Source organism: Triticum urartu, chromosome 6, assembly GCF_003073215.2.
Source record: "Triticum urartu cultivar G1812 chromosome 6, Tu2.1, whole genome shotgun sequence".
In the NCBI taxonomy this organism is placed as follows: Eukaryota; Viridiplantae; Streptophyta; class Magnoliopsida; order Poales; family Poaceae; genus Triticum; species Triticum urartu.
The window spans coordinates 142,563,029-142,590,407 of record NC_053027.1 but is presented as its reverse complement, the minus strand read 5'-3'; the positions used below and the strand labels follow the sequence as shown (position 1 = coordinate 142,590,407).

The 27,379-nt window shown below is 42.7% G+C and overlaps 2 long non-coding RNA genes across 4 annotated transcripts; both read left to right on the top strand.

Annotated features, from left to right (window-relative positions):
- The first annotated feature begins 262 nt into the window (after window positions 1-262).
- On the top strand, window positions 263-14,462 carry LOC125517367. Of its 3 annotated transcripts, none has more exons than XR_007287568.1 (7): window positions 263-554; window positions 761-851; window positions 5,933-6,080; window positions 7,089-7,150; window positions 8,733-8,896; window positions 8,987-9,182; window positions 12,339-14,462. It is a non-coding gene; the product is annotated as an uncharacterized LOC125517367 (long non-coding RNA). The 3 variants fall into 3 exon arrangements; XR_007287566.1 differs by having other exon boundaries at window positions 750-851; XR_007287567.1 differs by lacking the exon at window positions 5,933-6,080 and having other exon boundaries at window positions 750-851.
- An 8,335-nt stretch (window positions 14,463-22,797) lies between these two features.
- Window positions 22,798-24,067, top strand: LOC125517596. The gene is made up of 3 exons (XR_007287693.1): window positions 22,798-23,337; window positions 23,447-23,517; window positions 23,753-24,067. It is a non-coding gene; the product is annotated as an uncharacterized LOC125517596 (long non-coding RNA).
- The last annotated feature ends 3,312 nt before the right edge of the window (window positions 24,068-27,379 follow it).

Genomic DNA, 27,379 nt, shown 5'->3' with positions numbered 1-27,379 from the left:
CATTTGTAAATTTATTTTTTTGCATTGTTTGGGCTTGGCCCAGGCAAGAATTGATCGATACACACAAAGACAACACGAACTCTTTGTTAGGAAAAAAATGTTTCTATAAGAAATGAATTTATCCCCTTCCCGTGTACGATGCTTCAATGCCTTAAGGCACCTAGTTTTGTATTTATGACATGTAGGCCTAACAAGTGGTTGGCCCAACCCAAAGGCAGATGCCTTTAAGGCACCGAAACTGTGTCCCCTTCCCGTTCACCATTCTCCGCCCGTAGTGATGGCCAGCGCCGCCACCTCCTGTCTCCTCGTCGTTGTCGGAGGACGAGGTCATTAAGAAGAGCACTTCCGGCGGTCGCACTGTGGTGTCGTTCGCCCGCGCCGCCGTATCAATGGGACCTTGCGCGGCTCCCTCTTCCTTCCTGTTCCCTCCCACCCCTCCTCCCGCAGGCTCCAACCCTGGTGGTTGGTGGGTGAGCAGCCGCTGCTCGAGCAGGCGCTGGCTGGTGCCCTTGACTTCGCGTTCAACCTATCAACCTCTCCTCCCTCTAGTTGTGGTTAGTTGTTGCTGTAGTGGTAGTTAGCAGATTCAGATATGCTTTGTTAGTTAGTATTTTTTTACATATTTTGATTAGTTAGTAAACAATGTGTATGGCACACATGGTAGCACGTATTCAGTTCATCTGCTTGTCTTCTTGTTTTGTTTATCTATATAGCTTATAAATTGATATGTATTTTTCAAAATGGGTCAGATATATTTCAGGTTTCTTCGTTGAGCTAGAGAAAGCGATATTCAGAAAATTCAATGCAGCAGCAGCAACTCCAAGGCGTGAAATATGTTCCTATTTTGGCTGGTAAGTCTCAGTTTCCCCTTGCCTATAGATTTTTCTGTAAATTGCATATGTAGCTTGTATACACATAATGGAGATCACAAAAGTGTTCAAAGTTTCAAATAACCCTGAATGATTTATTGCACACATGATAAAAATATATTCATGAATGACTTTGTGGTTGAGGACATGAAGACATGCTCCTTAAAGACGACCAAGTAGTTATGAATTCTAACTCCGAAGTTGATAGTTGAATTGTTCTGTAGAATCCAAGTAATGAATTTATGGTTAGAAAATTAGCAATGTAATATGAAATTTAAATGCGTAACTTGGTCGTAAATAAACCTACGAAATACCAACTGGAATCTGGAACAAAAAATTCAAAGGTTACATTACCTATTTGGTGAGGACTTCTGTGTAGACAATATTCTTTGTGTATGTCTCGTCTGTACGAATCTTCTTATTCTTTTTCCTTTTGTCCTCCTTTGTGTTTGTGTCTCCTGTACTGATCTTCTTATTCTTCCCCTTGTCCTCATCATGTGCTCCCGTTAATACCTTTATGTTTAATGTCGCAGTCGCTCTAGAAAGCGCAACATATAGTTGACCATGTGAGAAAACCGGTTCAGGCAGGTAGACGCCGACATTTGGTATTTGTCTGACCTTGTGATTTGTTTATTGTCATTGCAAAACTGAGTCTCACTGGAAACTGTTTCCTCTTGAAATTGAACGGGAACATGTCATCGTCAGATGGGCATAATGGTATCCGAGGCAAGAAAACTCGCATTCCAGAGTGCTGCCCTACTACTATCTCTGCATCAATTGTATTTTTTTGGAATCCACATACGACCAACCTTGTGCGGTTGCAGAGTCCATTAGCGGGGTCGATGTTCCTGAGTAGTATGATTGGACAGTTTATTTTGAGCTTTAACATATGTGGAGGTAGTCCATTTGGGGTGAGGGTGTTTAGGAACTCTGGTGGATAGTAGTTATGAGGGTCGTTTTCTACAGAATCGAAGCTGTGGTACACCATCTCCTCTCCTTTGAAGCGATCAATCATTTTTAAGTTGATTCTGTCTACCGAATTCCTTGTGGACAAAATTGCTCTTGACGTGATGTATTTTGGATCTTTTAGGGAAGTGTTCCCTGTTCCGTAGATACTGTCAATGAGTCTATCCAGGCCATTATTATCTGTCTTATTTGGCACTCATATCCTTGCAGGTAGGAGTATTTCACCATCATCATTTGTCTCCTCGGTTCCGTTACCAATGCGTAGTAGGTATTCTGCAAACCACTTGTCGTTCTGAGCCCTCATGTTGTGCACAAGCTTCAATTGACGCATGGAATTCCAGAGCTCGGACCTGCGTAGTGATGTGTCTACTATTTGGGCTCTTGTTCCCTTCCGGACAACAGGGAGGACTTGCCTAAAATCTCCTCCAAATACGACTGTTTTTCAACCGAATGGAAGATCTGGTCTGTCCATTATGTCCCGCATGCTTTTGTCTAGCGCCTCCACTATCTGCCTCTTAGTCATAGATGCTTCGTCCCAGATTATTAGTGATGCTGCTTGGAGTAGCTTGGTTGTCCCACTTTGTTTAGTGAATCCACAAATAGCCCCATCGTCTATTTTCAGTGGAATCTTGAACCTCGAGTGTGCCGTCCTCCCTCCGGGCATTATGGAAGCAGCAACACCAGAAGTGGTTGTCGCCACAGCAATCTTTCCTTGTCCCCGTATTGTGGCCAAGAGCGCCCTGTAAAGAAAAGTTTTTCCTGAGCCTCCTGGTCCATCGACAAAGAATATGCCTCCTCTTTGGCGGTCAATTGTGTGTAGAATTTCATCGTAGGCCTTCCTCTGCTCATTGTTTAGGTTTTTATGTAAAGATGCGTCCTCGGGGTCCACCTCAATCGAGGTCTCCTCGATGATTTCCCTAGGTATGTCGTCTGTCGTCTCATGTTGTTTGTCAATCTCTGGAAGAGGAAATGATTTTATGTCTTTTCCCATTGAGTGCAACATGTCCCTGATATTTCTCAGCACCATCTGTTCAACCATGTGCTTGCATTTGCAATTTCTATTGTAGTCTTCTGACATTGACTCTAGGTGTTTGTTCCAGAGGCTACAGACGTTGCTTGGCTCGCAAAACACCAGGATTGTCGCGAATAGCCTTCGTAACGACGATGGCATTCGAAACAACTTTGCTTCTGTCATGCAGTCATCCAATGTGTTGTCTGCCTCAATGAGCCCTTGTTTTTCTGCAGCTTCACGGAAGGTTGGCATTAGCTGTCCATCGACTGTTCGTAGGTCTTCATAGCTCATCACGCCTGTCACGTGGTTTAGGAGAACTCGAAGATAGTATCGTTCTCCTTCAGCCGGATGTGCTGAGACGATCCTGCCAACCTGGAACAAAGCGGCTCGTTTCCTCTCTTGCCAGAACTTCCCTTGTGTTTGCCAAGTATAATATTCTGGAAAGTCTCTGTATAGTATACCTCGTGCTTTCTCATGTAAGATGTTTGCTTGAAAGTACGCTGTCAACATTGATATTTCTGTTCCTTCATGGTTGATAACATTCCTTATTTTTTCTTTGCCATGGTATGAAACCATGTGCATATTTGGGAGATGTAGCTGCAGTTGCAAGACCGGTGGGTGCATTTTGCTTAGTTCAAAGCCATATATTCTCCATAGTGCTTCTGGTGGTGTCACCCAACGTGCGTGTCTGTATTGTTGAATCTCGTCGATTTCGGCTTCGTCTACGTTGTCAGTTACAGATACAGATGCTCGGTCATGACCCTTGTAGATGTACTTGAACAGGTACTTAACAGCTTTAATGCTTGAGCATATCTCAACATTTATGTGGCAGTTGAACATCCTTAACAGATAGGGGTTGTAAGGAACCACCCACCTATTATCTAGTTTGCAATTCCTGACCGTTTCAGTCCGACCGTCATTGCGTCTCCTATATATTGGGTAGGAGTCCTTGCCTTGAATTGTAGTTTCATTAAATGGCCTTGGATAATTGTTCTTGCATGACGGACGATTCTTTGTGCATGGACATAGTTTATTCAATGCACCACAAGGACCATGCATCATATGTTTGATTACCATTTTGTATAACTCTGGGTATTTGTGCTTGCTAGGGAGCTCAGCAGAGATGATTCTGTCATACCGTTCTGGACATGTGTACTTATATTTTCCGGTCATGATCAGTAAAAAGTGAGCATGGGGTAGTCCCCTCTTTTGGAACTCTATGACATATGTATATGCCTGGACCTTTCCAAGAATGTTCTTAAATAGTTGCTTCTTCATTTCTTCTAGCTTCGCCCTGAAAACACGAACTACAATATCCGGGCGATCTTGTGGCGTTTGTCCAAACTGTAGTTCACATGTTATCTCTTCCCAACTGGGGTTGCAGGTCATTGTGAGGAATATGTCTGGCTTTCCATATTTTCTAACTAAAGCCATGGCATCTAGATATCGGCGAAGTCTATCTCGTGGCCCTCCAATAAATGATGATGCAAGTACTCTTCGTTTTTCGACTGCATTTCCCTTTTCTTCTCCAGCTTGAATGCTGCCCAGAAGGCCTTGGTATAGATCTGCTCTTATTTCCTTTTGATGATGCCACACGTAATCCAGTCTGGAGCTTTCAATCTTGATGTATGTATCTACAGCAAATTGCTGGAAAAGTCATCCGCCGTGCAATATTGGGTTGAATATGTTTGGTCGTGTATGGACTTTATAGCAGTAGTATTCTCTCATGGTTACCCACAAGCCATTGACTGAATCTATGAAAATATTAGAACATGAAAAATTTGCTGGATATGTAGGAGTGTACCATATATGAAAATAATTTTGAATAGAATAATATACGAAATTTTACCTGGTTCATCATCATTATTGATATTATCAGCACTGACATCTTCCTCTCATGTATCCCTCTTTGGGATTTTCCTATGCCAACCCAGTTCAGCTCTTGGAAACAACAAAGGATACGACAATGGATCATAGCACCCGTAATATGATCGAATGTGCTCTATTTCGTTGTTGTTCCCATGTAGTATTACATTCTTGTCATAAGTATCTCTTCTTTCATTTCCTTCAATCCACACTGCAGCTACCTCCGAATTGATTGGTTCATTGTAAGTTCTTTGGTCCAATCTTTGGTCAAGGTTCAATATGAGTCTGTAGTCCTCAAGGTTCTGGGCTTGTCCCAAACTCCTGAACTGTTGAGAGTATGGATTATTATTCGAATCACCTGCTTGTCTTGCTCGTACATTTCCTCGCGGCAACGGCGGTAACGATGCTCCAAGCTTGGATCATCATCGTAGAAGTATAACTCCAGATGCTTTGGATCTGAGCGACTGTTACCAAATGAGTGTATATTATGATAGATCTGACCATGTGCTCGAAACGTATAAATACTAGCTGTTCGCATGTCAGTTGTTTCTTTGTCAAGGTTGCAGTATAGAGTAGTGAATGAGAAGTGTCCATTGAAAAATCTTATATTGTTCCGAAAATGTCTTGCATCTGATTCGTTGCTTGTCCAAAGTCTCCTGAGTTCTGGTGGTGTATCTGGATTGGCTAGTCTTATCCGTCCTTTTCTGTAGCATAACCCCTTAGTTTCATACTTGAATTTTGTTGCATGGCAGAAGCTGCAATTTGGCACCGTTTTGAGCACGTGTGTGTTCTTTGGTATGTTGCTATAGACGAAATCATACGGGTCAGGGTTATGAACTTCATCATCTTCTGTGATTTTGATTTCCATTTCTCTTTCCCATTCTGCATTGATTTGTAACATGAAAATTTAGTAAAGGGTTAAAATAATGATGCAAATATATTTTAATTGTATTGAGCATACCTTGGCCAGAGAACATGTATTCATACTCGTTCGTGTCTTCTTCAAATATGACTTTATCATTACCGTGATCCTCGTTGTAAAATAATTGTGTTGGTGCATCTACCACTTTGATGGTTGCGTCTTGCTCACATATGACATCATCATTACCTGTGTAGTACTTTTTAAGTGTTAACACACATACATGTATGCATACATATAATTTTTGTATTTCATAATAGTATATATGCAATTGATATCTTACCGTGATCATCATTGTAGAATGACTGTATTCGTGCATTTACTTCTTTGATTGTTGGCAACATTGAAGAGGGGATGTCTGGCCACAAAGCTACCTTACTGTGATCGTTATTGTTGAATGTTGGTGTTTGGGCATCCGCTTCTTTGATGCTTGGAAACATTGACAAGGGTATGTCTGTCCACAAAAGATGGTTAGTTGTACAGACATATGTATATCTATTTTTAGTGCGAGTACACTATATTAAATTTAGAGCATTACCGTAAATCATGACTTTTGGTTGCTGTAGAGGTTCTATGTCATCACTGCCTGTTTCCGTTATGGATGCATCTTCTTCTGGTGATACAGAAACAATTTTCATCCATCTTGTCATGAATTCTTTGTTACGACGGTGTAGCAATGTTTGTCTTTCTCCTGGCGTCACATGCTTTTTGTGTTTGACAGGAAAGGTAGAAGTACCAACTTCCTGTTCGGTTGCGATATATGCAGGGTTCTCCATCGCAATTGAATCTTTGAAGCTTCTCAATTCACGGTTAACTATAATTTTTTCTATTCTAGCTTTCTTTTGTTCTGGTTGCATAGCTGCATATTTCTGTCTTCTTTTTGTCTTTACATCTGGCTTTTTTGTTGACTCTTTAGTTGTTTTCCTTTGTTCATAGGCTTCACGGCATTTTTTCCGTTTTCCTTGATTTTGTTCATCGGTGAGTCTTGCATACCGCTCTCTATCTCTTTTCTTTCTTGCTTGCTTTTCTTCATCGGTCATTCTTGCATATCGCTCTCTATCTCTTTTTCTTCTTTCTTCTTTGGCATCCATTGACCCAAATGACTTCTGCATGAGAGTTTATATAGAATTAAACCTGGATGGTATATGGAAGGATCACATTGTTAATATAGCATAATCAAGAAAATAAAATTGCATAGAATATAGCCACGACTATTTGAGATGACAATTGTACTCGGCTAATAGAGAACATGGCATATATTATTCTCTCTATTTACGCTAGATTGATCTTCCTGCATCCATAGCACTGAACTCCTGAACCTCAAGAAATCAGGAACTTCCATAATTTTCAGATGTTAAGAAGTTTCTCGACACTCTTAAAAATATATAAACCAATCTGTATCCTCCTCTTTTCCATTTGGGAGGCATATTTGGTGATGTCAATGCTTTTAGTGCAGGTGCTGGATATCTCACTCAGATTGGTTGGCAATCATTGAATTCACAGATAAAGCATGAGAAGGTCTGTCCCTTTGCCCTCACACCCGAACTATTTAAATTTCTGTAACGCTAGAGTACTGTTTTTTATGGGCACAGGAGTCATCTTTGGTGTGAGGTCCTCTACTTACAAGTCCTGTTGTCGAGACACTCTCAATGTGAATGGTTTAGAAATATTTCTTCTTGCCAAAGAAATTGAAAGTAGATGGTTATTAAAGAATCAGAGTCTTAATGGTAATGATTCTTCTCAATGAAATTCCGTTGATTTCAGTCAAAGCTTAGTGTGTAACTTAAGTCTCTGGCTGAGGGATAGTAACTTTGAAAAGGTTTGATCTGAATCTATCTTGAAAGAATAACTTGAGCTTTCACTTGTTAAGATAAGGCTTTTATATTCTACATTTATTAAAGAAAGTATTTAAGAAAAAGAGAGCACACTTTATTCAACTCGCAGTTTACATAGGCTAAGATGTTCACTGGAAACACAAAAGCTGGTGATACCAAATACCCGTACATGCTTTTTTTGCATTCCTCTGGATAAACTTGCATATCTTACATTGTGTTGTTCTTGTATTTGATTCAAAAAGATATAATAATTTCAAATCTATTTGTCCTAAAGAGTGCAAACTGTCCGTATACATGCAAGGAAATGATGATGGAAGCTATGGTTGTGGGCACACAGGAAAGCTCATGTCTTTTTCAAAACGACAAAACCGCATTTAGCTTGGCATGAGATCGGACGTACCTCAGGTGGAGTCGTGTTGTACGGCGAGATTGTAAGACTACCTAGAAAGGTGATTTCTAGTGCAAAGCCGATGCACAAAGCTAGCCAAGCCAGTGGAAGCCCTGTGTATGTATTTGTAGCAGCACGGCGTGTGTAGCTAATTAGATTCAGACTAAAGCCAGAGGAGTCCGTGTGTTTGTGTCCGACTCGGCGTGTGTAGCTAATTGGAATTCGGACTCTTGCTAAGTAAAGCCAGGGGAAGCCGTGTGTTTGTGTCGGACTCTTGTATGTAGCTAATTAGGATTTTGATTGCTAGTATTTTTGTAACAAACGTGTGCACTTTTGTTAAGTACGTTTCTTGTTCCTATTTTTGTAACAAACGTGTGCACTTTTGTGGTTTTGATACTGAGATTGATAAGACTGAGAATAGATATAGATGTGTAATATTTATTTTGGTTTATCTTTAAGAAATGAAAGTTTGAGCACGCACCGCCTTTACTAAATAGGAATCTTTTATGAAATTGTCTGATGGTCTGTGTTTGATAGATGTTCGACAAGTGTGGGTATGTGCTGAGAGGAAGTTCTGTACAATCATGGTTTATTTTTTTAAAATAAAAAATTATGAGCATAAACAGTTTAGCATGTGCCAGTAGTTATTCCTGATCGAAGCTTAAACACCAGTAAAGCTCTGGCCACTACTTACAGTTGTATGGATCTAAGTATGCAGTGTCTTTTTTTACTTGCTACGGCTGGGGCTTGCCCAGTTTGTGTTCAATTTTCTAAATCTAGAGTTGTGCACGGTACACGCACGAATTAAAGCACCACTTTGCCGGTGCAAGAGTCCATATTTGTAACAAAATTTTACATTAAAATTAACTTTGTTCAGCTTTTCCATCGAGTGTTGAGTTCTGCAAGCAGTAAAGGTAGAGGCGTCGCTGGGGTGCTGGGGGCAAACTTTATCAAGCCCACTCATGACAAGCAAGACTTTGAGAAGTCGCAGCTGTATCAGAAGCTGATCATTCGCTTGAAAGACATGACAACTAAGTACTGGTAACTCTTGTTTTCACTTCTGTTTCTTCCAAATCCACAACCACCAAAGTCTGCTTCTGTTCTGTAATTAGTATTTCCACTTGCTTTCAGGGATTTACATAGTCACCTGATTTCGTGGTTATCTCTAGTTGTAGCCAACACACAACAACAATTGGCACATCAGATTTAGGGAGGCCAGATCTGGTGGCAGGTTCAGCATCCAAGAATAAGAGTTTTCATCAAATCTGGGCATAGCAACAATACCATGTATCGAAGAAAGTTGTATGCCATAGTATCTCTCTGAAAGGTAATTGCCAACATTAAACTGTTTTTTGGTTATGCCATGTAAGCATCAGAAGCAATATATTCTTTTAACTAAGATCTTTTACAGAAAGCAAAGCATTACTATTGTCTAAACCTATGTAGTTCCCTAAGCTGAACAAACTAAACTTTATGATTGAGATGGTACTATTGGCTAAACCTATGTGGTTCCCTAAGCTGAACACACTAAACTTTGGGACCAAGCTGGTGCGTTACAACATCTAGGATTGTCGAGACAATTTAGGAGCAGCAGTTGGACATATAGTTGATAGCTTCTTCATCCTGATAAAGTTGATGAAGTCCAGGACACCAGTAGGCATGCCATCTTCAGATTCATTGTGCTCGAATGTTAGAAGATGTCCCAAAATTTGTTTCCTGAGTTTGTATCCATCCTATACATTCAAAAAAAATTGTAGTCGACTAAAATTACTTTCACATGTTCAAAAAAATAACAATGATTGCTTAGTTTCACATGCGTAAAACAAAAACGATATTCACCTTTAGAAATGGTAAATGTAGTTTTCCATCTTCCCATGTGGACATGTAGAGGGTAATAAGATAACCAGATAGTTCCCTGATATAATACATACATATATCGTTAGTTGATGTTGAGAACATATATTATACATATTCAGTAAACCAAATACTTACTGTATAGTTTTTATATCTTGAAAAATGTTACCTATTGTAAACGGGAATATCATCTACGATTTTATGCCGCCATAGGAGAATATTCTCATTCCATCTAGACCCAGGGCATGCCTTTGACATTGCTTTCGGTAAATATTCTGCAATCCATATAAGTCTATGCAAATATTTTGCATGTGGATTGTATTGGTAGATAGGATCGTTAGGGGTAGGATCCAAAATATGGACAGTATGTGTATCTTTGTCCAATATGAAGAGAATGAAATCACCATTGGAATGTACTGGAATATGAATCTGTAATATGCTAAATATTAGATGTAAAACAATGTCGTGTTGAAAGTAACTGAGAAATGCTCTTACCGATTTGCATGCTGAAATATTATAGTTGAAGCCAGGCCAACTACGAACGGAATATGCTAGTTGTTCCACATCTAACTCTTTTCGGAAGTTTGGATGTCGTCCAAAATCAGTTATCATCTAGTAGTATATATAACAATCGGTTAAAAAGGTTATCAAAGAAATAGATTATATACAAAAAAATATAGTGAACATACCCAAAATTGCATGTATAAATAATGTTTTGATATCAATCCCTTTTTCTTTTTGGCCGTTTGAATGTCGCCAAACATAAATTTGCGCACGACCATATTGAAACAATCAAGATCCAAGGGAGAATCGTCATTTAGAATTGTTTGTAGTTGTTTGAGAGTCAACCTAATTGTATATGGGTTGGAGCTCTGTACCCATACTTTCCTGGTAATCATTATGATTAAGAAAATAATAAGATAATAATAGGATAATATGTGTTGGCAATTACACTACTAACTTAAAATTACTTACTCTAAAATCTTAGTGGAATCGATTGATTGGATGTAGCTGCAAATTCCACCTATCAACTCATGTGGGCTTATGTTAGAAAGAACAGATAATAATGATTCATATTTATTTTCAACAGTTGACGGGATCAATTTTTTTGATTTTTTATTATTATCTAGACTTTCCAACATTTCCACATCATTACAATCTCCCTTAGTGTCGTCATCACTTTGTTCGGCTATTGTAGTCATTCCAGCAGTATTTGTTTTCCAACATAATAGTATGCTGGCTAACTTATACCTAAAAGAAGTAATAATATCCTATGCAGCAACAACAATTATTAGTATATATAAAAAATTAAAATATCAATTAAATTTTTGTATGAAACAAAATAGATATATACCTGTGTAATTGGATAGGATAGTGCATATCCAGTCCAATATTCCATGAATTTAAGCATAAATAGACCACAAGATGAACTGTATAATTAAAACCAAATTTATTATTCTAAATGCATGACAATATTACTTATATTGTTAGAGAACATATTTGTCACTTTATACCTATCCTTTTGAATTGGCTTCTGTAGTTGTTCTACTATATTCCATTTACTAACATCAACGTCTTTCCAATTAGGACTAATCAAATTTTGACTTTTCAGAATTTCCAACTGATATTGTAGCCCTTGCAGCTGAAAAATAATTAGTTATAAAAAATAATACACATAAGCAAGGGATCAATTTATGACATTTGACATAAATAATTTGAAATGATGTAGTAACTAACCGTAGCAGTGAGATCATCTCGGTTAAATTCACAACACAGTGAGTCCAATACTTGAATCTCACTCTTTTTTGCATTCACAACAGCCAAATACCAATGTGTATTGTTCATATTTATTGGAAGTTTAATCTATAATCAAGATAGTTAGTATAAAATAACTAATAAAAATGTATGAAACGCAGAACATGAAAATTATGGATATGAATTTTACCATGTCATGCTTCACATAGGTTTTGACAATCTCTGTCATAAAGGTATCATCTTCATGTATTCCAAGCTTGCCATCCCGTTTTAACAGTGTGGTAACAAAGGGATTCTCAAAATATACTTTACTATCATTCTGGACATGTACTTGGTCCTTTATACAACATATATATGCGCTGATTACCTATAATTTTTTTGAAAAACATTACTGATGGATATCAATAATCAGGGACTTTTTCCTTGTAAGTAAGGATACTTACATCATCATTTAGCCACTCTTTTTCATTTAGCAGGCACATCATTTCATGTTGTTTCACAGATATTTCATCTATCTTCACCAGCAATTGTTTTTCAAAAGATGTTTCTATTGCTATATGAGCACATACATCACGGTCGGTCAATGTATAATGTGCAGAAAGTTTAATCTGTGTGTAAATATGGATTAACGGTGCACATAGACTAATAATAATATACTCAATAACAACAAAATAATACCTTGTGGGAGATAGTCATATGTTTCATGTTCCTCTTTTTGCTTGTCATCATCTAATGAAATATTTCCTTGATTCGAGGGCAATTCATAATTCTCTATTTGATTATCATCATGTACTGAAATATTTGCTTCATTCAAGGGCAATTCAGCATTCTCTTCTTGCTTATCATCATCTAGTGAAATATTTCCTTCATTCAGGGGCAATTCAGCATTTGGAGATAATGTCGATCTAGTTGGTGACGAAGGTGCTGGTAATGGATCACTATTTGTCTGATTATCCGACTCAGGAACCATCGATACAAAACTTTCTTATAGTGGAGGTAATGTTGAGATGATTGGTGACGTAGGTGATTGCTCCAAAACACTGGATTCCATACATTTCGTTTTTTTTGAAGGCCGGTTATCAAAATCCTCAACAATGGTAAATTCAGTGTTGTCATCCACTTTCTGCAATGGCAAGAAAAAGAATAGTTAAACATTCCAGTCATATTGTTCAAACAATATTTGAGATTATTACAAAGTTGAATCAAGAAGGAATAATAAAAAATACTTGATCAAGACTATTGCAATTCCTGTACCAATTTCTTCTTACTGGTATAATATGAAAACTTACTATATATATTTTTACAGAAAAGTTGCTCTATTACAGGTACTGCTACAGTAGAAGGATTTAGATTATCTACTGTTATTGTCTAAAATCAAGAAGGAATAATAAAACTAATATTTCATCAAGGCTGTTGCAACTCCTCTAGCAAATTTCCATCAAGTTCTAGTCACTGTTATAACATGCAATCACAACCAACCACTAATGCACACCTTTAGAATAACTACAAAGACATAGAGTGGAACCATATAGTACCTGTGACCGCGATGGCGGTTTTCTTTTGCTGTAACTGTTCTTTTTTTTGCTGGGACCAGTCAAATTTTGTGCTGCGACCTGGCGGCGTCGAGCCATTGTTTCCCTGGAAACATACATTAGTTTTGTTAGAAGAAAATATAAATAAAGCATTAACTAACAACAGGCTATTGGATCTTGACATGAAAATAGTCAATTCAGTAAGTACAAATTTAGATGAACTACTTCCATAAAAAACTGTATTTAAATAGAAGCCTTCTCATGCTCATGCTAAGAAAGCCTTGCTTCTGTTACTTGTATGTATTGGTTTACTTTTTACTTATATATCACTACTATTTACTGCTAAGAAAGGCTGCAGGGACCATATAGCACTGATCTCAAGTTCTCAACCACTAATGCAGACATTCAGCCAATTAAGTACAGAGATGTAGAGCCGAACCATATAGCACTGGTCTTACAAAAATAAACTTAAACAGAGACCTTTTCAATTCTAGATCTTACAAAAATAAACTAAAATAGAGACCTTTTCAATTATAGATCAGTAGGTTTTTCAAACTGAGAAGGCCTTTCCATTAATCAAAAACCATAGATAAATCATTGTCCATGCACCTTTGGCTAATGATATATGCATACATAAACCATTGTTCTCTGGTGTGTTTATAAATACATATTCATAGATAAATCATTGTTCTCTTGTGTGTATATATTTCATCTCCAGATAGCCTAATTTTGGCTAATCTATCAGGCCAAAAAAGTGCAAACTATTCGTACAGATTATATAGTTCTTAGCTGATACATGTTCTAGACTTGTAGTAAGCTACCCGAATCTAGATGAGGAAGCATGAAAAAGATGATGCCCTGCAGTAGCTATCAGCTGGTGCATATTTTAGATATTTATCAGACCATTATTCATCCTTATTGGTGCTACCAAAGGTGAGATCTCTGGAACATGCTTAAGTTTCTCTCTTGTTTCCATTATTTGGAAACCATTAGGAGATCCTTACAGCAGGAACACAAACTAACATACAGAATTGACTTCTCGAGGCATGTAATCATCGCTGTTAATGGTAGATGTATAAACTGACGAGACAATAGTTTGTACCTCAGGCCAGGCGAAATTCCGGCAGGCGGTGGAGCACGTGCAGTGCAGACGGATCTCCGGTGAAATCAACAGTGTACAAGAACGGTGATGCAGAAGGATCTCCGGCGAAATCAACGGTGTACAAGAACGGCGATGTAGGAAACTTGCAGCACGGCGATGTGTTGGGCAAGAAACTTGCGATGCGATCTAATCGTGGTCGAGGGGTTCCTTCTTATAGCATCAATATCCGTGCACCGGACGGCCCCGTGCTCAATCATAAAGTATAGTTTGTTCAGCTTAGGGAACTACATAGGTTTAGACAATAGTAATGCTTTGCTTTCTGTAAAAGATCTTAGTTAAAAGAATATATTGCTTCTGATGCTTACATGGCATAACCAAAAAACTGTTTAACGTTGGCAATTACCTTTCAGAGAGATACCGTGGCATACAACTTTCTTCAATACATGGTATTGTTGCTATGCCCAGATTTGATGAAAACTCTTATTATTGGATGTTGAACCTGCCACCAGATCTGGCCTCCCTAAATCTGATGTGCCAATTGTTGTTGTGTGTTGGCTACAACTAGAGATAACCACGAAATCAGGTGACTATGTAAATCCCTGAAAGCAAGTGGAAATACTAATTACAGAACAGAAGCAGACTTTGGTGGTTGTGGATTTGGAAGAAACAGAAGTGAAAACAAGAGTTACCAGTACTTAGTTGTCATGTCTTTCAAGCGAATGATCAGCTTCGGATACAAGTGAAAACAAGAGTTACCAGTACTTAGTTGTCATGTCTTTCAAGCGAATGATCAGCTTCTGATACAGCTGCGACTTCTAAAAGTCTTGCTTGTCATGCTTAAGTTTCTCTCTGGTTTCCATTATTTGGAAACCATTAGGAGTTCCTTACAGCAGGAACACAAACTAACATACAGAATTGACTTCTCGAGGCATGTAATCATCGCTGTTAATGGTAGATGTATAAACTGACGAGACAATAGTTTGTGCCTCAGGCCAGGCAAAATTCCGGCAGGCGGTGGAGCACGTGCAGTGCAGACGGATCTCCGGTGAAATCAACGGTGTACAAGAACGGCGATGCAGAAGGCCCAATAACGACCAGAACACGTCCGAATAATCTTTCCAACATAAAATTTAGTACCACCTTGGTCAGAACATCATCAACAATAATAATATGGGTGAACGGATTAAAAATTTGGTGAAACGCACCTTACTTTATTAGTAGGTATAGATATAGATATAGATTTATCTACTCGAGGACGAGTAGGAATTAAGCTTGGGGATGCCTGATACGTCTTTAACGTATCTATAATTTTTTATTGTTCCATGCTATTATATTATCTGTTTTGGATGTTTTATGTGCATTAATATGCTATTTTATATCATTTTTGGGACTAACCTATTAACGTAGAGCCCAGTGCCAGTTTCTATTTTTCCTTGCTTTAGAGTTTCACAGAAAAGGAATACCAAACGGAGTCCAAACGGAATAAAACTTTCGCAGTGATTTTTCTTGGACCAGAAGACACCCAGGAGACTTGGAGTGCAAGTCAGAAGAGCCACGAGGCGGCCACAAGGGTGGAGGGCACGCCCCTCGACCTTGTGGGCCCCTCGGTGACCCCCTGACCTAGATCTTCATCCTATATATTCTCAAATATCCGAAAAACTTCCAGGGGAGCCACGAAACCACTTTTCCACCGTTGCAACCTTTTGTACCAATGAGATCCAATCTAGGGGCCTTTTCCGGCATCTTGTCGGGGGGGGGGGGGTGATTCGATCACAGAGGGCTTCTACATCAACACCATTGCCTCTCCAATGAAGCGTGGGTAGTTTACCACAGACCTACGGGTCCATAGGTAGTAGCTAGATGGCTTCTTCTCTCTCTTTGATTCTCAATACAATGTTCTCCTCGATGTTCTTGGAGATCTATTCGATGTAATACTCTTTTGCGGTGTGTTTGATGAGATCCGATGAATTGTGGATTTATGATCAGCTTATCTATGAATATTATTTGAATCTCCTCTGAATTCTTATGTGCATGATTTGATATCTTTGCAAGTCTTTTTGAACTATTGAGTTGGTTTGGCCAACTAGATTGGTTTCTCTTGCAATGGGAGAAGTGCTTACCTTTGGGTTCAATCTTGCGGTGCTCGATCCTAGTGACAGAAGGGAACCGACATGTATTATATTCTTGCCATCGAGGATAAAAAGATGGGGTTTTCATCATATTGCTTGAGTTAATTCCTCTACATCATGTAATAGTAGTAGATGCAGAATCGTTTCGGTCTACTTGACACGGACGTGATGCCTATATTCATCATCATTGCCTTAGATATCGTCATAACTTTGCTCTTTTCAATCAGTTGCTTGGCAATAATTTGTTCACCCACCATAATAATTTCTATCTTGAGAGAAGCCTCTAGTGAAACCTATGACCCTGATACGTCTCCAACATATCTATAATTTATGAAGTTTTCATGCTATTATATTATTATTCTTGCATGTTTTACAATCATTTTATAGCAACTTTATATCATTTTTCGGGTCTAACCTATTGACCCAGTGCTCAGTGCCAGTTGCAGTTTTTGCTTATTTTTTATATCGCAGGAAATCAATATCAAACGGCGTCCAAACACCGCGAAACTTTTGATGGACCAGAAGACCAGCAATGGGCCAGAGTAGCACCTAGGAGGGTGCCCCGAGGGGGGCACAACCCACCAGGGCGCGCCTGGGGGCCCAGGCGTGCCTAGGTGGATTGTGCCCACCTCGGAGGCCTCCCACACCCCCTCTTTACCCTATAAATTCCCAAAAATTCCAGAAACCCTCGGGGTTAACCTAAATCAGAAGTTTCGTCGCCGCAGGCCTCTGTAGTCACCCAAAACCAATCTAAACCCTTTCTGGCACTGAGGGAGTCCTGGATTAGGGGGTATCCGGACAGCCGGACTATAACCATTGGCCGGACTATTGGACTATGAAGATACAAGATTGAAGACTTCGTCTCGTGTCCGGATGGGACTCTACTTGGCGTGGAAGGCAAGCTAGGCAGTACGGATATGGATATCCCCTCCTTTGTAACTGACCTTGTGTAACCCTAGCCCCCTCCGGTGTCTATATAAATCGGAGGATTTTAGTCCGTAGGACGACATACAATCATACCATAGGCTAGCTTCTAGGGTTTAGCCTCTCCGATCTCGTGGTAGATCAACTCTTGTAATACTCATATCATCAAGAATAAATCAAGCAGGACGTAGGGTTTTACCTCCATCAAGAGGGCCCGAACCTAGGTAAAACATCGTGTTCCCTGCCTCCTGTTACCATCCGCCTTAGACGCACAGTTCGGGACCCCCTACCCGAGATCCGCCGGTTTTGACACCGACATTGGTGCTTTCATTGAGAGTTTCTCTGTGTCGTCGCCGTTAGGCTTGATGGCTCCCACTATCATCAATAGCGATGCAGTCCATGGCGAGACTTTTCTCCCTGGACAAATCTTTGTGTTCGGCGGCTTCGCACTATGGGCCAACTCGCTTGGCCATCTGGAGCAGATCGAAAGTCACGCCCCTGGCCGCCAGGTCAGATTTGGAAGCTTAAACTACAAGGCCGATATCCGTGGAGACTTGATCTTCGACGGATTCGAGCCCTTGCCTTGTGCACCACGCGGTCACAATGAGTACGATTTAGCTCTGCCATCGGACAGTGTTCAAGAAATTGCACCAGTAGCCGCTCCGACCCTTAATTCGGAGCCAGTTGCGCCTCCCGTGGACGGGTGGATAGACCCCGCCACAGAGGCCGTATCCCCAACGGCGATCGAGCGGAATATCGACCTTACCCTTCACGAGAACCGTGTTGCTAAACTGTCGGATTCTTCTCCGGCCACGGACTTCGGACCGCCTGCGCTCGTTCCTATCGAATCCGGTTGGGCGCCAATCATGGAGTTTACCTCCCCGGATATTTTTCAGCACTCGCCCTTCGGCGATATACTGAACTCATTAAGGTCTCTCTCCTTGTCAGGAGGATCCGGGCCGAACTATGTCCGGCAGGATTGGGATGCGGATGACGAAGAAATTCGCCGCCCACCCACCACCCACTTAGTAGCCTCTGTCGATGACTTAACCGACATGCTCGACTCCGACTCTGAAGACATCGACGGTATGGACGACGATGCAGGAGACGAACAGGAACCACTGCCCACAGGGCACTGGACGCCCACTTCATCACATGACGTATACATGGTGGACACACCAAAAGAAAACGACGACAAGGAATGGAAGGACGCAACGAAGGGTTGTCCCCTCGAGAAGCAGTCAAAGCGGCGGCGTAAGCGCCACCCCAAATCCCGCCTCGGCAGAAACAATGATCATATAGACCCGGCGTTAGAGCAGGGTGAACCATCGCCGGACCACGGCAACACGGAGAATCAAACCGAACAACCTGACTCTGTCAAAGATAATAGTCCGCACGACATCACACCGGACAGACACCCAGAGCAACAGAATGCCCATAAAAGGCTTGTTGCCACCGCGAGGAGTCTAAAAAAGCAGAAGCAAAGGCTCAAGGCTGCGCAAGACACACTCAAAATCAGATGGAGTAAAGTACTCAACACAGCAGCGAAGTACGTCGGTAATTGCCACACCAAGAGCTACCCAAAACGGAAGTTGCTACCTGAATTCGATGAGGAGGCCTTAGATCCCCCACAACCAAAAATTAAAACGGCCATCTGGCCGGATAGACGACCTCACGGCCAACATAGAGCGGCAAACAACGCTGCACATAAGCCAATACGCGATCCACGCGAGGGCTCGCATCAAACGGACGGCACAACCAGATCCATCTATGGACCACGCAAGCGCGCTCCAACATACGATGCAACACAACAAACATCCGAACACCACGGTACACCTAGATACAGGGGTGCCGCACACCCCCTATGTTTCACCAACGAGGTGCTGGACCATAAATTTCCAGAGGGATTCAAACTCGTAAACATAGAGGCATACGACGGAACAACAGACCCTGGGGTCTGGATTGAGGACTATATCCTCCATATCCATATGGCTCGAGGAGATGATCTCCACGCCATCAAGTACTTACCCATCAAGCTCAAAGGGCCAGCTCGGCACTGGCTTAAAAGCCTACCTGAAAGCTCCATTGGAAGCTGGGAAGAGCTCGAAGACGCTTTTCGGGCAAATTTTCAAGGGACTTATGTCCGACCTCCGACGCGGACGATTTGAGTCATATAACTCAACAGCCCGGAGAGTCAGCCCGAAAGCTTTGGAACAGGTTTCTTACTAAAAAGAACCAAATAGTCGACTGTCCGGACGCCGAAGCCTTGGCAGCTTTTAAGCATAGCGTCCGCGACGAATGGCTTGCCAGACACCTCGGCCAAGAAAAGCTGAGAACAATGGCAGCATTAACAAGCCTCATGACCCGCTTTTGCGCAGGTGAGGACAGCTGGCTAGCCAGATGCAGCACCAGCGACCCAAGTACATCCGAAGTTAGAGATGGAAACGGGAAATCACGACGCAACAAAAATAATAAGTGCCGGAATAAAGAAGACAGCCCGAAGAGCACGACGGTAAACCCCGGATTCAGAAGCTCTCGGCTAGGTCAGCAAAAGCCGCCCTCTAAAGGCGCCAGAGATGAACTGTCCAGCCTAAACAAAATTCTGGACCAAATATGTCAGATCCATAGCACCCCCAATAAACCTGCAAATCATACCCACAGAGAATGTTGGGTCTTCAAGCAGTCCGGCAAGCTCAACGCCGAACATAAGGGGCGGGATACACCAAGCGAAGACGAGGATGAGCCTCGCAAGCAAAGCACTGGGGAACGGAAGAAATTTCCACCATAAGTCAAAATAGTACACGTGTTACACGTGATAAAGGGGAGAAACAAAGTGGCACTCCTAGATAAATACGCCCAAGGGCCTATCACCGCGGAGTTCTGCCACAGGCCGTCTCAACAGATCACCTTCGACCATCAGGATTACTCGGCAAGTATCCGGCGCGCAGGATGGGCTGCCTTGGTATTAGATCCAATAATTGACGGATACCATTTCACACGAGTCCTGATGGACGGTGGCAGCAGTCTAAACCTGATATATCAGGACACAGTCCGCAAAATGGGGATAGACCCAAAGAATATTTGCCACAGCAATACTACCTTTAAAGGAGTAACGCCAGGCCCAGGGGCTCATTGCACGGGCTCCCTGCTACTAGAGGTTATATTCGGCTTCCCCGATAACTTCCATAGTGAAAATTTAACCTTCCACACTCCGTTCCAAAGTGGCTATCAAGCAAAACTTGGACGCGAAGCTTTCGCTTGCTTTAATGTGATACCTCATTACGCTTCCCTCACGCTTAAGATGCCCAGTCCACGTGGCATCATTACAGTAAATGGAAATATTGAGCGATCCCTGCGCGCCGAAGATAGTGCGGCTGCCTGGGCAGCCGCACACTAAAACGGCCTCACCAACTAAAGCATTCGATAGGTCGTCAATACCACGGACACGGTTAGACGAGTCCGGCGCAGCTATATCTATCCCTAATAATAATAAAGCACGGATTGACTCCGTGGGTTCACCGTCACAATACGCTTTCTTTCTATGAATTTACGCTTTTAGTTTGAATTTAAAACATATACGCGAGGTGGTACTAATATTGACCCACTGCCACCCGTAAGTAAAAAAAAGACCTAGCGAGTCGATCCCCATCTCCCTCTCTCCCTCGATCCCACAGGTCACGTACGACGCTCCTCTCTCCCTCGATCCCTTCTCTGCACCACCGGCGCCCATGGCAAGCACTATCCCCTTGCACCGCTTGCCGGCCTCCCGTCTCCAGCCTCGATACATCCCTTCCCACCGCTGGCGCTCCTGCTTGCTCTGCAGCTATCCCCAACTCCTCCTCAATCCACACCTCCGTGTCCTCCGCCTTCGCCGCCTGCCGCCTCCTTCTCCCCACGACCCCACCTCCTCTATTTCTCCCCCTCCGCCTCCTGCCCCCCTCCTTGCCTGCCTCCTTCTCCCCACCCCGCCCGCCTCCTTATCCTGCCTCACGACTGTCTCGGTGCCGGTGGTGGTGGCCACGACCAGACTCTTGCGCAGCTACTGGCTGCAGTTCCTTGTGCTTCCTCCCACGTCTCCACCACCTTGCCTGTGCAACACCGTGGCCGCACGGTCCCAGCACCATCTACTACAGCCCCGCGGTCAATCGTCTGGACACCATGGGCAGTGGCCATGGAGGCCGCACCTCTGTCCGCTCGCCAGCCAGTACCTCCGCCTACATCCTCCCTCATCCATCTAGATCAGGGTTGCCCAACAGGTGTTTGCTTTTATGCCTAAAAGTAAGTATGTTCTTCCTAGAATAAGCTCCATACATATATATATGCATTGCCTGTTGACTATTCCTAAATTCTAACATACATTTGCAGGTTTATGAATGCATACTGTATAATTGTGGTAGAAGCACTTGTTCTTATTCTCTTGTCTAATTAGAGTTTTTAATTAGTGAGGTAGATGATTTCTTTAGCTGCATATTAGTTACAGAACATGAGCATGTGAAGAGACAAAGTTCCAGCATTTGGTTAAATCTGATATAACTTTTGAAATAGGCCCCAAAACTTTCTAATTAGATACTACTAACATATTGTTTTGTTTGAAAATATTTGGGTAAATAGGTTTCGGTGATTGAAAATATTTGAGATACCACACTTCAGTTAAATTTCATATCTGCTCCCTGTTTGATTCAACTCCATGAACAAATAAGTTCATGAACAAGTTCCTATTTAATTCAAGTATGAAAGATTCATATTTAGGTACATAGGTTTCCGTGATTGAAAATATTTGATATGCTACACTTCAGTTTCAAGTGAAATAATATACATGGATTTAAATTAAGTTTTGACATGTTTGACTTGCCTGTATTCAAAAACTATCGTTTGCCACAACTGCGGTTATATCAAAGCTACAAATAGCGGCAACTTGCAGGGTCCTGCTATCTGACCATGCTTGCTGAAGCTGCTACATGTCATCTGTAGTTTTTCATGTTGTGTCTTTTCTGAGCGCGTGAAGTTGCAAGTTGCAGAAGTGGAATCAACCTTTTCTGTTATCATGCCAAAAGAAAAAAAAACCTTTAATGCTACAGCCGAGCGGAGCCATGGATGCCTATGGTTTCGCATACTTGCCTCTGTTGCTGGAGGTAATTAGCCAGTCACCTAATGCTTCCTCCGTTTTAATGCATGTTGTTTCTCAAAAATATAGGGTAGTACAGCTGCATACAGATTGTATGCAGGAAACATACAGTGGAACAGAACTGAAGCATCTCTAATCTGGCTCCCTTGGTCTTTCAATCAGTTGGTTAAAACCCAAGATATCTTTTGGGGTTCGCATTAGTTGTTTACTAGAGGCTTGCACGACCCTTTAGAAATTAGAAGTGATTTTAAAACAAAAGTGGAACCGAACTGCAGCTATTTCCGTTAGTATTGTCTATGTCTACTTGACCTTTCATGGGAATCTTCCGCAACCTGCAAATACTACAGATGATATGTAGAGAAGATTTCAGTAGTACTTATTACTGCCTTAGTACCATGCCGTTCTTCTCTGCATAAATCATTTCTAAAGCTGTCGGAGGAACTCTGCTCACAAATCTGAATATCCAACTAACCGTCTTACCACTAATTAGTTGCCGCAGTGCAACTACTGACAGTGGATACTGACATCTTACTCTCTTGGCAGAGTTCAAAACAACATGATTCAAGCTGATGAAATTCAGTCGTATTTTTTTCTTTTTTCCCGAGCATGTAGTTTCTTCAACTGTTCTGAAGGTCCTCTCTTTTGTAATTAAGCTCACATGCAAATGTCCTGGTACGTACTTAGAATCATATAGCTGACAATATTCAACTTTTCTGATGTAGTAAGAATGCCAGGCGTTATTTTGTCATTGGTGTTTCCATTTGTCGGTTACAGGTATATCATTCCAATATTCATACTATAGAAGTCGTTGTCAGGGAGTGCGAGATGGGCGGCGCAGTGGCCAGCGATGGCAACAGCATCACGACAGCTGTGTTCACCCAGTTTGAGGTGACGTCGAGGAGATGTCGACGAACTCCGTGGATGAGCGGTGGTCATGAGAGTTTGCCGAGGAAGGCCGACTCGATCATGGAGTTGCTATCGCTGCAGAAGGCGACGCTAGCAATAGAGACATCCATCCATTAGTGCCACCTTGAATAACAACGTTGTAAGGCTCTGCACTGGTGAGTAGAACTCTTCCTCCAAATCAAATCCAACTATTGGCTAAAGATGTTCTAAAATTTGTTGCCTGACTGCCTCATCTGTGTCCATATCTCGGTTGGGAATTTCCAGGTTGCTGAAGCAGCAGAGAGGCTTGCGTCATGCAAGCAACTGGTGGCTACAAGGATCTGTATGTAAACATGGTATGTGAAATTTGTGCCACACAGGAATGGAAATGCCAATTTTCAAAACATAATATGCGTGTTTGGATGATGGTTACTCGGGGTAGCCGCATAAAACTTGGAATTAGTATAACTTTAGTGTGGCTATGAAAATTTTAGATGTAGTTAATGATTTGTTACTTATTGGAGTAACAAATTCCAGTTACCCAGTAGAAATTAGTTGAATCTGAAATCAATTATTAAATCTGCTTTGTAGGCTTTTGCTAAAGAGAGAAACTGAGAGATACTACTATCCTGGTTCCATGGAAGGCTTATTTGTCATCTTGAATCCCGATTTGGACAAGAAGAACTCCCCCATGTTTCCTTGAATCTCTATAAAGCAGTGTTGTGCATTACTATTGAATGACTCCGTGGGTCATGGGCATAGAGTGGAGGTTGCATCACATCCTCTACATTGTGTCAAAGGACTTGCATGTGGTGGCGTTCATAGTGGACGGGGTTTGTTTTCATGTAAGTGATGGTCGATGTAAGATAGGTGGTGGATGGATGGGCATTTCATAAGTTTTTTTCCCGTTGCAACGCACGGGCCCTTTTGCTATGTAATTCATACAGGTTTGATGGCCATACCCCTATTACAAATACAAGGGGCTCAACGAGCGCAGACAAGTGGCAACTTTTACTCATCTTGAATTGAACATGGTTTCTTTAAACCTACCTTTTTGCACGACAACTTTTCACCTAAGTTCCTCTCTTTTACAGATGACCATCGTGCTACACCCGTCCAGGATACGGCACAACGGAGACACAGGCGCAGACGTGCAGCAGGTACCCGTTCTAAGGATTCTTTTTAGATTAAGACCCCGCGTCAACCTTTTTAAATGTCTCCTATTGATACACATCCCTCGAAATCTCGGTACAATTGAGAAGTATGCTGATGTCTTGGCATGTGGCCACGTCAGAGTAATGCACGTACCTAGACACCAGGGGCTTCTTACAAAGGGCATTGTTCAGGCCCATAATAAAGACCGAATACCTTAGGGAGTGTTCGGCGTCGCGAGTTTGGCCTTATATGCATCAGCTCCGAATCATGTCTTTGGTCAAATGTTGGGTTTGCCCAGCTCCTGTGTTTTGCTGCCTCACGTTCCGCTCTATCGGCTAAGGCGACACCATGAGAACTACTGCGATTGTGCCCTGGTTCATCCGGATGTGCACCTCAGTAGAGAAAGCCGAAAACTGACTGTCATGATATAGCGTGAGACTGGTCAACCACTCGATGACCTATCGGAATCTTAGAATTCCTCCGCCTTAACGAAGGTTTCCCGGCCAGGCATGTACGCACCCCGAATTCGGGTGAGTGTGGAGCCACCAGGGGCTATATAGTAGCCCCACTGTCAAACTTCTCTGGCTAAGTGAAAGTGTTAAAGCATTATAGTCCTGTTGCCTAGTTTGCTGCGCTATCACCTCCTTAATAGGACCAAGACGTTGGATTAAGTGTGAACACACGTCTTCTGCGAACACCCCCGCATTATATGCGTGGGGGCTGAACCCGACGACTGCAATCTTTCAGGATATACATATATGTACGTAAACGGCCGCACATGAGGCATCATATTACTTTCGGGTAAAAGTATAAATACAGCCATGATAAATTTAATAAAAACATTGTTTTTACAATGGGAATACATGTCACTCAAACATAATACTCTTCAAGCACTGGGCCTCTATCAAACAAGCACCCTCAAGAACTTCTTCAAAATAGTGCTCGGCAGCCACTCGGCCCATGGCCGAACCCTGCGCCACAACAGTGGTAGCATCCATCTCCGCCCAGTATGCTTTGACACGGGCAAGTGCCATCTGCGAGCCCTCTATGCACGCCGACCTCTTCATCGCATTGATGCGCGGCACCGCACCAAGGAACTGCTGCACCAGGCTAAAATAGTTTTTCGGCTTTGGCCTTTCCGGCCACAACTGATCCACGACAGACCTCATGGCGAGTCCGGACAGCCTATTGAGTTCGGCCCATTCGGCTAGCTGATCAGTCAATGGAAGTGGACGCTCTGGAATGTTAAACTGCGACCAGAACAACTTGTCCACTTCACGATCTGTTTGATCTCGGAAGTATTCAGCCGCATCGACCGCTGAGGGAGTCCTGGATTAGGGGGTGTTTGGATAGCCAGACTATACCTTCAACCGGACTCCTGGACTATGAAGATACAAGATTGAAGACTTCGTCCCGTGTCCGGAAGGGACTTTCCTTGGCGTGGAAGGCAAGCTTGGCGATACGGATATGCATATCTCCTACCATTGTAACCGACTTTGTGTAACCCTAACCCTCTCCGGTGTCTATATAATCCGGAGGGTTTAAGTCCGTAGGACAACATACACGTCAACAATCATACCATAGGCTAGCTTCTAGGGTTTAGCCTCTCCGATCTCGTGGTAGATCTACTCTTGTACTACCCATATCATCAATATTAATCAAGCAGGACGTAGGGTTTTACCTCCATCGAGAGGGCCCGAACCTGGGTAAAACTTCGTGTCCCTTGCCTCCTGTTACCATCCGGCCTAGACGCACAGTTCGGGACCCCCTACCGGAGATCCGCCGGTTTTGACACCGACATTGGTGCTTTCATTGAGAGTTCCTCTGTGTCGTCACCGTCAGGCTCGATGGCTCCTACGATCATCAATAGCGATGCAGTCCAGGGTGAGACCTTCCTCCCCGGACAGATCTTCGTCTTCGGCGGCTTTGCACTGCGGGCCAATTCACTTGGCCATCTGGAGCAGATCGAAAGCTACGCCCCTGGCCGTCAGGTCAGATTTGGAAGTTTAAACTACACGGCTGACATCCGCGGGGACTTGATCTTCGACGGATTCGAGCCACTGCCGAACGCGCCGCACTGTACCGAAAAGCATGATCTAGCTCTGCCGCCGAACAGTGCCCTGAAGGCCGCATCAGCATCGGCTTCGGCCCTTAATTCGGAGCCAACCGCACCGATCAAGGATGGATGGTTGGACACCGCCTCGGGGGCTGCGATCCTAACGGCGATTGAGCCAAACACCAGCCCCGCACTCCACGAGACTCATGATTCCAAGGAGCCGGACTCCTCTCCGGACTCCGAGCCACTCGCGCCTCTGCCGATCGAATCCGATTGGGCGCCGATCATGGAGTTTACTGCCGCGGACATCTTTCAGCACTCGCCCTTTGGCGATATTATGAAATCACTAAAGTCTCTCTCTTTATCAGGAGAGCCTTGGCCGGACTACGGTCAGCGAGATTGGGATACGGACGATGAAGAAATTCAAAGCCCACCCACCACCCACTTTGTAGCCACCATCGACGATTTAACCGACATGCTCGACTTCGACTCTGAAGACATCGACGGTATGGACGCCGATGAAGGAGACGATGAAGAACCAGCGCCTATTGGGCCCTGGAACACCACCTCGTCATATGACATATACATGGTGGACGCACCAAAAGATGACGACAAGGAGCGGAAGGACGCACCGAAGGCTTGTTGCCTCGAAAAGCAGTCAAAGCGGCGACGCAAGCGCCGCCCCAAATCCCGCCTCGACAGAAATAGCGATCACACAAACCCAGCGCTGGAGCAGGGCGAACCGCTGCCGGACAACGGCAATCCGGATAATCAAACCGAACAAACAAATCTTATCAAGGATAATGGTCCGGACGACATAACACCGGACAGGCACCCGGAGCAGCAGACTGCCCGTAAAAGGCTCGTTGCCACCGCGAGGAGTCTGAAAAAGCAGAAGCAAAGGCTCAAGGCCGCGCAAGACACACTCCAAATCATATGGAGTAAAATACTCAACACAGCAGCAAGGTACGGCGACAATCGCCCCTCCAAGAGCTACCCAAAACGGA